Source organism: Nicotiana attenuata, unplaced genomic scaffold (genome assembly GCF_001879085.1).
Source record: "Nicotiana attenuata strain UT unplaced genomic scaffold, NIATTr2, whole genome shotgun sequence".
In the NCBI taxonomy this organism is placed as follows: Eukaryota; Viridiplantae; Streptophyta; class Magnoliopsida; order Solanales; family Solanaceae; genus Nicotiana; species Nicotiana attenuata.
This window is the reverse complement of record NW_017673199.1, coordinates 128680-139554: the sequence shown is the minus strand read 5'-3', so window position 1 is coordinate 139554 and position 10875 is coordinate 128680.

Sequence of the window (10875 nt, the reverse complement as noted above, 5' to 3'; positions counted from 1 at the left end):
CCTTAATGCCCGACCCGGCCCCAATCTCATTTAATCTCGGCCGTTGATCATAGAGATCAACGGCCACAATTAACCCATTCCGTTTTTAGTTCCAAACGACCCCCAAACCCTCTCATTTCTCACCAACCGCCGCCCTGAAATCCCTTTCCTCTCCAAAAGCTCTCAAGCCCTAACCCTAATTTACACACATCGCCGGTCATCTGCTGTCTTTCATGGTGTTTCCCCACCACCACCAGGCCTCTAATGGCCTCTCGTACGTTGGTATCGCCATCTCTAAGGTCCTCAAGGGACCAGGATCAGTCCGCTTGCATCTATGGCCCTTTCTCGCCTGTTTCAGGTTGTTCCAGTTTGATTCCGAGTAAGATCTTCCTATATCGTCTTAGATCTATGGGTTTCTAAGCGTGCTTCTTCACTTCTGTGTGTTCTTCTTGAAACCCTAATTTCTTCCTTCTGAACTTCTTAGATCTGTACAGATCTGAGATGGTTTCGACCTATTTCATATGAGTTTTACAAGAACCTTTTGATTTTTTTCAAGAACCGTCTGATTTTCGAATGATTTTTCATTTTTTCTAAACTTGGGTTTCTAGAAATTTCTTTTTCCAAAACATTTGATAATTTTGAGTGTTTATTCTTCTGTTTCATATATGTTTTAACCGATTTCGTTAGGTTTGCTCTAACCTTAACTTGTTTATACTAAAAGCCCTAATTTTTTGACATTCTTTGTTTGGTTTCTGAGTACTTGTGTACTGACTTTGTTCTTGCCTTGGTTCTTGTGATTTTTCTTTAGTCATTTAGATGTCTCGTGATTTTCTTATCCTAATATGCCTCTACTAAGTTTCTTGGTTCAACTTTTCTACTGATTCTATATGTCTATGTTCATTCTGACTATTCATGGTAAGACTGTATTTTTTCTCCTTAAATCAGGGTTGTTTGGAATTTTTGATTTACCAATTTGCTTCGTTGAAACCTATGTGTTGAATCCGGACTATATTTGAATTGTCCGTAATATTTGCTGGCCCTTTACGTGATTTTCTCTTTTAGTTAAACCCTTGATTATTCTGAAGTTCTATTTTTGGTTTGATTTGAACTCTTTTCCTTAACAAAGCCTTTGATTCTTACTGCCCTACTCGGTTTGATTGAACTCCTTGCCTTAATTAGTTTTCTCTTGCCTTATTTGTTATTTGCTGATTCTTGCCAATTGTTTCCTTAACTGAACTCATGTTCGTTCACCCCTAATTACCTACTCTATACCCAAGTCTTACTTGATTCCCTTCCTTAAATACCTATCCTGCTTTTACCGTTGATTGATTATTCCTTGATTAAGGGGAAGACATATTGATTTTATGTGTGTGATTGATTCTGTATATTTCCTTAATTGCTACATGATTGATTCTTTACCTTATTTTGTTTAACTCTTGATTACTATATATGCCCTCACCTATTCTCACTTCAAAGGACACGAACACTAGTTCCTTCACACTCACACACTCTAAAAAGCTCTCTATTCTCTTCTGTTACTTGCAATTCTCACTAACCCAGCCGACTGTAAGCCAAGGCTGGCTATTGGCACCATCTTTGCTCTATACCTTGTATTCTCTCCTTAACTGATATGTCCTAATTCAATTCAAATCCCAAAAATATGTGTTTCTTTGTTGTTTCAGTTCATTAGTTGTGGCTTTCAGTCCTATGTATTATTTTACTATCATGTTGCTCATTGTATAACAACATGCTTAGATTACACTGCCTGATTACTGTATCACTCAGCATGCTTAAGTTTGTTCTGTTAAAAGCTGTAATTAGTATACTGTTTAGCATGCCCCAATCCTGCTTTTGATAATTGCATGAACCCTGTTTGTTCACTAGAATGTTCAAGCTGCATTGTTTGATTACTGTCTCACTCATGTGTATTGGTCATGGTTAAAGACCTATGTGTTCTCATCATGTCTTTGTAACTAACTTGTCAATTCCATGACTTCTTGAAGAGTCTGTGTATTTGTCTGCTGTCAATAAGGTGCATTCTATGTGTCCCTACCCCTCTCTCCTTGTGTGAAGTCTGCTTGCAAAAAAAAAGTCTTCTGAGGCTGTTCTGAGACTGGTATGCTGATTTTAAAATATTCCTTTTTATGTTTTTCCAACTACTGTTTTACTCAAACCAAAACAGGTTTTCAAAAACTCTTTCATTCTTAAGACCTTCCTTGTACTGTTTACTAAACTCTTTCAAATCATGATGCACTCTCACACTACTCTTAGATTTCTAAGTCCTGCCCCTTTGGTATGTGTACTGCCTTGAGACCGTTGAGATCTCTCTGAACTCTAGCATATCAGGGCTGGCCCTTCCACACTGCACATAAATCAGTTCATTTGGAAAGGTATGGGTGTAAGCACTGCCCGGGATCCTTGAGGTCCTTAGGGAACTCTGACACACCTAGACATGAAATTAGCTATGGAACTTTTGGCATTTGAGACTACTGGAAACTTGGAAATCACTTTAGGCCTACTTCAGGCTCCCTATAGTTTAATCTCTGTCTATTTATGTAATTCATTAAGTTCCTGGTCTGTAATAATTAATTGTAAACAAACATTGAGGTGACTAGTGAAAAAGGGAGGATAGTTGTATATTGTGTTCAAAATTGGGTAGATAACATGCCTATAGGGGCTCGTTTGGTTCAAATGTGTTCTGTCAGAAAACATGCCTATGTGATCTACTTTGATAAGTTCTGCTTGCTTTACTTCCACACAATTAGAAGCCATGCCTATAGGGTCTAAATCAGCTTTAATAATAGAGATCATGCCTATAGGATCTAAATCAGCTCTAATAGAGGTCATGTCCATAGGATCTGCTTTGGTTTAAATAAATTCTGTTTATTTCGCCTTATGTTTAATTAAAACCATGCTTATAAGATCTAAAACCAGTTTGATGTAAACTTTAAACTCATGTTTGTAGACTCTAAATCGGTTTAATCAACCAATCTATTCGTTTCTTTAATACGTTTCAACGCTGCCTTAAATGACATTGCTAGAAAGCATGCCTATAGGATTCAAATGGCCCGTTTAAACTTGCTTACTGTTTTTCTGCATTCCTAATCAATAATAGATACCATGCTCATAAGACATCACTATTATGCGCCTAGGCAAGCCTGTAGGGGGATTAAAAAATTCTACAACTGTAAAACTATGTTATGTTATCTGTGACTGCTCACATTCAACAGGTCTAAAATCAGTAGGCAAGCTGAATAGGTCTTTAACACTTTGGTCCTAGTTCAATACTGAATACTTTCTACTTACCTAGATATCATGTTCTAAGGGTTTCTCTTAAATACCTGAAGCTATTGTTTGAGGCGTGCACTTATTTGTTCTATTTGTGGAGGTAAATGTGAGCCTGTAATTGTTTCCTATTTAATGCAGTCCTAATTATTTTTGATTGACGCCTAGATTTTTCTCCTTTAAGTACCTTAGGATGGTCTAGAACTACCTAAATTAGAGGTCTTAAATACCTCCAGGGCCACAAGGAAGGGACGGGTAGTGCACGCATAGGATATCTTTCAAGGTTGCTAGAACGCTTAGGCTATGACCAAGGGGAGGGAATTGTGTAGTAAGGATATGATGACTACGCGCTAATGTCACGCGTAGCCCCTCCTTAAGGAGTGATTACCGGGCATTGTGTGGGTATGATCCTGTAGGCTAACCAACCTAGCACCCATCTCTCCCAACTCCCGTTGTTTAAATGAATTTACTTTTCTTTATATGTGTGCAACTTGTTCAAACCTTTTCCCTTGTTTCATTACTTGAATCATACATGTACTTAGGATGTCAAAACATGCCTTTACTTGCAAGTACGTGTCAAAACTGTTTATTTGACTAATTCACATAGTTTAAGTTCGGCCGGGACCCACCGTTGTTGACCACGAGGGGTGCCTAACATCTTCCCCTCAAGGTTATTTCGAGCCCTTACCCTAAATCTCTGGTGATGCAAACTAGTCCATGAGTTAATTGCTCAAGGTGCCCTAACGCACCGTAATCCGTTAGGTGGCGACTCTTCAAATACCCAATTCCCAAAAGGAAACGAGTTATTCCCCCATGAATGTCGAAACCTGGACGTTCTCTGCGAGGAGGAAAAAAGGGGGCGCGACACTTCCATATATATTATTGTATATGACCGGTAGGGCCCTGACCTTCCTCGTCACTACTCGATCAAGGTTAGGCTTGGCACTTACTGGGTACCGCTGTGGTGTACCATGCCCTTTCTTGCACATGTTTTTGCGTGTGCAGATCCAGGTACTTCCACTCAGTCTTATCACCCTTGAGGCAATGCGCTTTCTATAGAGACTTCGAGGTATATCTGTCGCGTCCGCAGACCGAGGAGTCCCTTTCCATTCTCTGTAGTAGTATAGCCCTTCTGTATCTTCGTTGTTGTTAGACATTTTTGGAGTTAGAGCATTTTATGTACTCTTAACTTGTGATTCATGGGGTTCCGAATTTTGGGAGTGTTACGTTGAAATTCTTGGATTGTTATATGCCGGGCGGCATCTTAAACACTGTTATACTTTGTTATCTCGGTTTTTATTAGTTTCTTTTCCGCAATCATTTCTTTTCCGCATTTGTTAGGCTTACCTAGTCGTAGAGACTAGGTACCATCACGACTGTTCACGGAAGGCGAACTTGGGTCGTGACAAAGACCTTCATGATGAACATGCAAATACACAAACTGCCGTTTCCACTATACAAAACACAACCCCTTCAGTTATATCATTACCTTTACCTAAGAATCATACTTCCATTACTCAACCAAATAACACACTGTCTAACTCCACCTTAGTACCTACTGCAGTCCAGACTTTCCCACCCACACATGCAATGCCCAACCTTCTCAAACACTCACAACAACACATACCTCAGGGAATCAATTCAACACAACAATCAGTTCTTCCATCTTCCTCGTCTCACCATGCATGGTCCACAATTTCCCCATCCAAAAACACCACTAATCTACACTTCCCAACCTCAATCCATGGACCAGCCACTCCAATCATGGCTGGAGATGGGCCTTTAGGGCTATGCATTGATCTTCATATTGGAACTCAACAACCAGGAAGTGGTTCTTCTAGTCCAAAATCTGACACATCTAGCCGAGATTGTAACCGAGGGTATGAGGTTTGGCATGGAAGATTATGCTCAATCCTAATGGTTCACGACCCAAACACCACTACTAATCGATCACCAAGCATCTAGTTCTCAACTGCCGCAATGGTCCTACCCCATGCATCCTCCACCTCCTCATGTGAACCCCAACATGAACCTACTCCTCTTTTATCCTCCACACCAATAGGGTCAAATATATGCCCCATGGTTTCAGCCAAACAATTCATTCAACCCAATGTCCCCTTATTCGACACCAACAAGCCCGTACGACCCCTGAATCCACAAACCACTCCTCCACCGACACCACCTCCATCTTCCAACGCACTAGACACTCAAAAAATCAGGAACTAGTGGAGATCCTAGCGGAGATGAGGGAAACACGCACGGAGTTTCTATGGTTAAAGGGTATCCACCTCTACAACCTCAAAGAGCAGTACGAAAAAAGGTTCATACTCAAATGCCTGCCAGAGTTAGTCACATGCAGTCTAAATTTCCGTCTGACAACGAATCGAGAAGTAGGAAAATATGCCATGGTCATAATTCCAACACTTCGGCAGACCCTACCAATACTGGATCAGGAGCAGACAACCATGCAAGTTGTCAATCCACAGATCCCACTTCCAATTAATTTGGATACAACATCTCCTTCCAACATGAATTTTATAATCTGGAATTGTAGAGGTTCCCATAATGCTGAATTTAGGCGTCACTTCCGATCTTTGTTAGACAATCATAGGCCAGCTCTAACTATACTCCTAGAAACTCGCGATGACTTCCACTTCACTAACATGTCGCAGGTGTCCGCTAATGGCCTCATTGGAGGTATCGTAGTACTGTGGCAGGATGCTCTAATTAATATGGAAGAATTAAGGTTGTCAGAACAGGAAATCCACTGCCTTGTTCAGGTATGTCCCTCTAAACCTAAATTATTTTTATCTGCAATTTATACTAATAACAAGTTTCAAGGTAGGAATACTCTTTGGGATAATTTAATGCATTTCCATGATACAACTGTTCAAGGTCCGTGGTTATTAGGGGGAGATATTAACGAAGTACTGAGATCGCAAGAAAAATTTGGAGGAAGACCTATAAATAATAATAGGGCTGATAATTTTGCTAACTGTATTAACTATTGTAACTTGATGGACTTGGGATTTCGGGGTACCGTTATACATGGAATAATAAACGTCGTCATGGCCATACAATTTTAGAACGGTTAGATCGTATTTTAGCCAATTATGATTGGTTAAATCTCTACCCTGAGGCAACAATGCAACACCTACCTAGAACATATTCCGATCATTTCCCTCTTCTACTCACTTTGGAATCTAGAAGACCTTTTAAAAAAAATATTTCGTTTTGAGACGATATGGACACCACAACCTGAATTTCCGCACTTAGTTCATCAGGTCGGGGCAAACAATTCGGATCTCATTAATACCACTAATTTATTCAAAGAGGTAGTACTTCGCTGGAATAAACATACTTTTAGTAATATCTTCAATCGTAAGCGTAAACTTTTGGCTAGACTATCAGGCATCCAATCCTCAATACATTATCCTACTAGTACTTTCCTTCAAAACCTAGAGTCCCAATTAACCCTAGAGTATGATAACATCCTACGCTTAGAGAAAGACTTTTGGAAATTAAAATCTCGAATAGCTTGGCTGAATGATGGCGATGCTAACATAAATTTTTTTCATATGTCGACCATTCAACGCCGAAAGAAAAATAGGATAACTGCCGTAAAAGACACAGTCGGAAACTGGTGCTTTGACCCAGTTGAGATCCACCAACAAATTTTGAATTATTATAAGAATTTATTCGCAACGGAACATACTCAATCTGCCAATATAATTGAACAGGCTCATTCCACCATGTTCAATCATGATGACTTGCGCTTACTGGAGGCACCTCTTAACGACTTAGAAATCACTCGTGCTCTTCATGGTTTTCAACCTTATAAAGCTCCTGACCCAGATGGCCTACACCCTTATTTCTACCAAAAATACTGGCATGAGGTTGGTCCTAAGGTCAAGCGATTCTGCCACCAAATTTTCTTGGATAAGGTCATCCCTCCATACCTTAATCGCACTTGTCTATGCCTAATTCCCAAGTTCAAGAACGCGCATACCATCCAGCAATTTATGCCTATTAGCTTGTGTAACACTGTCTATAAACTCATCAAAAAAATTATTATTAATAGGCTTAAACCTGTTCTTTCAAAAATAATTGGGCCAATACAATCTAGTTTCCAACAAGGAAAAAGGGCTTCGGATAATGCAATTATTGTTCAGAAAATCCTATCCCATTTTCAAAAAATGAAAGGCAAAACCAACACCATGCTCTTAAAATTAGATCTTGAAAAGGCTTTTGATCGTCTGGAATGGTCTTTCATCAGGAAAACTCTTCACTACTTCAAACTACCTTCTTCAATAATTCAACTAATCATGTCCTGTATTACTACTACATCGACTTCCATACTCATTAATGGCACCCGAACGTCGTACTTTTATCCATCAAGAGGCATTCGACAAGGCGATCCATTATCACCATACATCTTTATAATGTGTATGGAAATGTTCTCGAATCTTATGAACACTTCAGTAGATCATCTCCAATGGCAACCTATCCGCATCTCAAAAATTGGCCCCGACCTTTCTCACCTATTTTTTGCAGATGACATCATTTTGCTTTCAAAAATCACTACAAAAAGTTGTCATGCAATTATAGATGTCATTAATCTTTTTAATCACCACTCAAGCCAAAAGATTAATTTCAATAAATATCAAAGATATTTTTTTTCGAAGAATTGCTCTGACACAAATAAAAATTTTGTTCGACAATCTTTCTCAATAAAGGAAGGGAACTCTTTTGGAAAATATTTGGGATTTCCCATATTGCACTCACGCCCCAAACTGAGTGATTTTTAATTCCTACTAGACAACTTTAAAACTCGGTTAGCAGGTTGGAAAACCAAATTTTTGACTATGGCGGGACGAACTACTCTCATTAAATCTACACTTAACACTCTCCCCAACCATGTCATGCAATACATACACATTCCAACCAATATAATCAACAAAATGGAGCGTTACTAAAGAAACTTTCCGTGGGGCACCACTACTACTTGAAAAAAATTACGTCTTATCAAATGGAAGCAAATTACCACTACAAAAGAAAGAGGTAGATTGAATATCCAAAATCTTAGAACTAAGAATAACGCTTTGCTAGCAAGCTTGGCATGGCGGATTTTTCAAACACCTCAATCTCTTTGGGCTCAAACTCTTTTAAATAACTATCTTCCACTAATTTTGGCCACTAATCAATCTTTAACATGGCGTAATATTCTGAAAGGTTGGAACCACTGTCAACTTGGTCTCCGGTGGCGAATTGGAACAGGGCGACATATTAGGTTATGGACTGACCCATGGATCAAATCAGGGACGCCTTTGAGATCTCTCCTTATAAGACCCCTACCACAGTTTCATCAAGCTTTTAAGATCTCTCAGGTTCTAACACCTTAGGGATGGAATTGGGCCAACTTCCCCTTTGACATCCCTCGGGATATTGAAAAGGATTGCAATAAACTATACCGTTCTGTCTATACACAAAAACAAGACAAACTCTATTGGCACTCACAAATAACGGACGATTTACTGTCAACACTATGTATAACACTCTAGCTAATAAGGCTACACAACATCCAAATGAGCCCAATCCTTTCAAAAGTATTTGGATCTTGCCAATCCAGCCCAAAATAAAAACTTTTCTTTGGCTATTACAACTCAAAAAACTACCAACAAGACAATACCTCAATTATATTGGCATTTCACCACTTGAAACTTGCCCTATCTGTCTAGATGCACCCGAAACTACAACTCGTATCTTCCTAACATGCACTAATGCTAAACAGTATTGGCTTACTCTAGGAATCTCTGGTTCCATCCATAATTTCTCAACAATGAACTCCCCAAACCTATGGCTTCGTAATCTCATTCACGTTAAAGGGCTTCAACTTCCTTATAAACTGAACACTCGCACATTTATACCATTGAGTCTATGGAATATCTGGATCACTCGTAATCAAAATATTTTTGATCAAAAATCAATAAAGCTTAGTCCTAAGCTTGTTCTGCACCAATCAATTGAGTTTGCATATATGGCTGCATCACAGGCCACACCACCAAAAGGACGACTCAATCTTAAATGGATACCCCCAAAACCTAACTAGTATAAACTAAATACGGGCGGGGCAACTTCTTCTAACAATGATACAGATGGCATAGGGGGTAATTAGGAATCACTTAGGTGATTGGATAGTGGGCTATGCTGGCCCAGTCCCACATGTTCATTGTATAACAGCAGAGCTGCATGCACTCATACGAGGGCTATGTCTATCCATCCAAATGCAACTAACATCACTGGAAGTAGAAATTGATGCGCAGGAGATAATCACCCTTTTGGATACGGATAACTCTAAATACGCTAATATAATTTCTGACTGCAGGTACCTCCTCACGATGCTACATGAGCCGGTAGTTCGACATGCGTATAAGTAGGGCTGCTTATCGGGAAGATTGGGCGGTTATTTACTCTTAACAGTTTGGCTTATCGGTTATCGGCTTTTAAATGTATTAATCTGCTAGCCACCCGATAAGATATCGGGCGGATTGGTATCGATTTAGCTCTTATCGGACAGTTATCGGACGGTTTATCGGCTTAATTCAATCAAAATAAAATAAAATTTAGTCTCTGTATGTTTAAATAGGTGGTCGACGTACTAAGAGGGACGAAGCAGAAGAGATACCGTGATGGGTAAATCATCTGTCTAGAATCTTATTTATGTTTATGCACATTGGCCTTAGTCCACGTGAAAGATTTTCAATTGGCCGTTGTTAAAACAAATGTTCGTCATGCTTTGAATTCTAGGATGCCTTAAAACCTAGGCAAAGTTGATGAAGCAGTGGTGTAACTGGTGTTGTTATCTTGTTTCAGACAACAAATTCTGTCTTTTGCCACAGTTAGATGACTCATTTTATTTGGCTTTCTTTATTCTAATTCACTTTGATAGAGTACTGGAGGAAGAAGGGTTTTTGATTATTTAATATATACATGGATAAAAATAAATTTTATATGTATATATATATATATTCTTAACGGGTTAACGGATTATCCGTTAAGAAAACTGAATAATCCGCCCCCAAACCGATAAGCCATTAATAAAAAAAATTCAATCAGTTCCCCATCCGTTAAATCGTTAACCCGATACCAATAAGCCATTAAGCTTCGATTTCGGTTCGGTTTTCAGTTTCGATTCGGTTTTGAACACTCCTACGTACAGGGAACAAAATGGAATAGCAGACCAACTTGCGAAGTTAGGAAGTAAGATTCAAGATGCTACTACGGTGCAAGTTTTTGTTGAACCACCTTTTTTTGTCTCAAGTCAGTTGCAAGCAGATCAACTGGGAATCACAACGCCACGTTTTGTACCTATCCCATATACCAGACAAGCAATCGCTTACAATAGCCAGTCACGTTTTGTTAGTAGCCAAGTAGCTACAGCAGCTGTTGTAACATCTGTTTTGCCTCTACCTAAATCAACAGCTACTACCGGCATCGAGGATCGCCCACATGTTAGCTTTAGGGACGAGACCCCGTGTGTAAGAGGAAATGTATCTAATGTCACTATATGTAATATGGTGCATGAGCACCCACACCCTATACGCAACTTTT